This window comes from Mus caroli, chromosome 16, assembly GCF_900094665.2.
Source record: "Mus caroli chromosome 16, CAROLI_EIJ_v1.1, whole genome shotgun sequence".
NCBI classification, from domain to species: domain Eukaryota; kingdom Metazoa; phylum Chordata; class Mammalia; order Rodentia; family Muridae; genus Mus; species Mus caroli.
In genome coordinates, this window is record NC_034585.1 from 12,326,709 (window position 1) to 12,329,420 (window position 2,712).

A 2,712-nucleotide genomic window follows, 5' to 3' on the forward strand; every position below is an offset into this window, starting at 1 on the left:
AGGAAAGGAAAGGAAAGGAAAGGAAAGGAAAGGAAAGGAAAGGAAAGGAAAGGAAAGGAAAGGAAAGGAAAGGAAAGGAAAGGAAAGGAAAGGAAAGACCTCGAGTTCATGAAGGCGACAAATACCACATTTTTATTCAGTGAGACATTGCTGTGACTTGATCCTCATCTCTCGATTTTTTTCATAATCTTAAACTATCATAGACATAGACAGCTTGTTACTTTTTGTCTCACTCCCTCAGCTGCTGAAGTAGGGATTGTCAGACTCTATTGATTGTGAAATTGTCCGTTTTTCCCTTTGGTTTTAAATTTTCCTGTTACTATTATGAAATAACCTGACAAAACAATCTAAGGAGAATGAGTTTATTTCTACTCATAGTTGAAGGATGTAGCCCATCATCACTTGGAAGTCATGGCAATGAGAACTTGAAGCAGCTGGTTATTACTTTATTCCTAGCAGAAGGTAGAGAATGATGAATGCTGGTTATAAACTGGCTTTTCTCCTTTTTATTTAGGACCCCAGTCCCAGGAAATCTAGATAGTCCCTCATAGGCATGCCCAAGGGGTAACCTAATCTAGATAATTCCTCATAGGTATGCTCAAAGGGTAACCTAGTCTAGATAACCCCTCACAGGCAATCCCAGGGGATAACCTAGTCTAAATAACCCCTCACAGACATGCCTAAGGCTTGTTTCCTATGTGATTCTGGATCCTGTCAAATTGATATTAGCCATCACATTGATAGGTGTTATTACTTCCTGATGAAATCCTTCTTTTATCGATGAAAAGTAAAGTAACTGCAGGCCTTTGTCTCCCAAGTGCTGGAGTTAAAGGTATGTAGTACCGTGCCTAAAGACCTGATTCTAAGGCAGTTGTGAGCTGTCTGACCTGGCTGCAGGCAGCTGAGCTAAGTGCCCGTAGAAAGTAGCGTGTGCTCTCAACTACAGAGTTACCTCCCCAGCCCAATTGTGTGTGTTTTCTTGATGTCTTGGATCATGCTTGAAGTGATTATTCTGACTCATGTCTGTTGACTCTTTTCCACTGACAGTCACTTTTACTTTCCTCACTTTTTTAAATCAATTTTGGATTGTATCTTGGCTTTATGAATAGTCTCTTGTGTACACTCTGGCTTTTGTATGATGTTTGGCACTGGGATTAGAGACCAAGGATTCATGGTCCAGCCTTCCATACATGGTTCTGATTCTGTCTTTCACCTGTATGCTTATGTGGAGTTCTGTTCACAGCTCTTACAGGTCCTTCTGTGGCCAGATCCCATCGGGAGCCCTTTCAATCTTCTTGTGCCTGAATCCCTTCCTGGGGTCCGCTGGACAACATCACGGGCCCTAGCACCCTCACATTGCCCCATGGCACCAGGCACTCATACAGCAAAGTAAAAAAGAACAAAACAAGAAAAAACAAGAAAGTCATTCTAGTGTCAGAACTTTCTCCCTAGTTTTAATTCCCTGCACGTGCAGCCTGCAGGTTTCAGTTGTTTTCCATTCTCAGGAATTTTATTTTGCATTGTACAGTTTCTAGACAACACAGAGGTAGGCTGCAAGAGGCTCATAGTGCTGTCCTGAAGTCAAGGCAGTTCTCTTTTGGGCCCTGTGCTCCCCAGGATGGCAAACCTCCTACACCTCTGTCCCCTCTGATGTGGAATTGGGTTAATCTCCCCTTACCTGGGAGAACCCGTCTCATGTGTGTACATTCCTTCCTATCTTATCTGTGATCAAGTGCTCATTTTGTAACTTTTTTTGCTTATCTATAATTGTTTGAAATGTGATTTAAAGCAGTAAAAGATTAAAAACAATAGTAGATTTTGGGGAAGAGGGGCAGGATGTGTTGAATAGTGTACAAGAATAAAAGCAGGTCCATGGTGGGAAAGGCTCTTGTATTCGTTTCTAGAAGAGGAAGGAAAATGTAGGTAGGTAAAGAGGCACAGTAGTTTATTTGACTATAATGCTCTAAGAAGTTAGAGACAGCTGTTTCCTGTTACATGCCTGTATGCTTAGTTATTTAAGCAGCTGAAATGGAAAGATTACTCGAGTCTACAAATTTGAGACCAGCTTGAATAATATAACAAGGCACCCCCGCCCCCCAAAAATGACAGGAAGAAGGAGGAGAAGAAAGAAGAAGAAAAGGAAAAAAATTAAACCCTAGATGAATAGCTGGAAATTATTTGATTGATTAGGGAAATCTTTGTATGTTACACCTCTTTGCTAGTACTACTGATAGTATTATAAAATATATCACTTAAACAAAATCATAGGTGTAAATTATAACTATAATCTTTATGTATAAATTTATATATAAAATCTTTCATTTATAGGTACTTGTACGAAGTTGTATATAAATTACAATTTGTATACACAGTAGCCTATACCTATAATCAGGAGGCAGAAGCAATAAGATCTTTGTAAATTTGGTTCTACGCATATCAAGTTTAAGACCAGCCAAGGCTACATAATAAAAAATAATTATTTCTATTTAAGTGTTTAAAAAAAATCCCCAGGGATGGAAAATAATTGAAAAGATACAGGCTGCATGTGCAAGGGATTCAAACTTGGGACATACCTATTTCAAAATTTTTCAGTGTTTCCTTTTTTTTCAGGCAGAATCTCACTGTGTGACACAGTGACTGAGGACTCACTGTGTGACACAGTGACTGAGGACTCACTGTGTGACACAGTGACTGAGGACTCACTGTGTGACA

General features: G+C 39.6%; 1 protein-coding gene across 1 annotated transcript in view; it reads left to right on the plus strand.

Annotated features, from left to right (window-relative positions):
• The window catches only part of Prkdc (protein kinase, DNA-activated, catalytic subunit), a 198,462-nt gene that overhangs the window by 153,443 nt on the left and 42,307 nt on the right, over positions 1 to 2,712 (plus strand). The window lies entirely within an intron of this gene.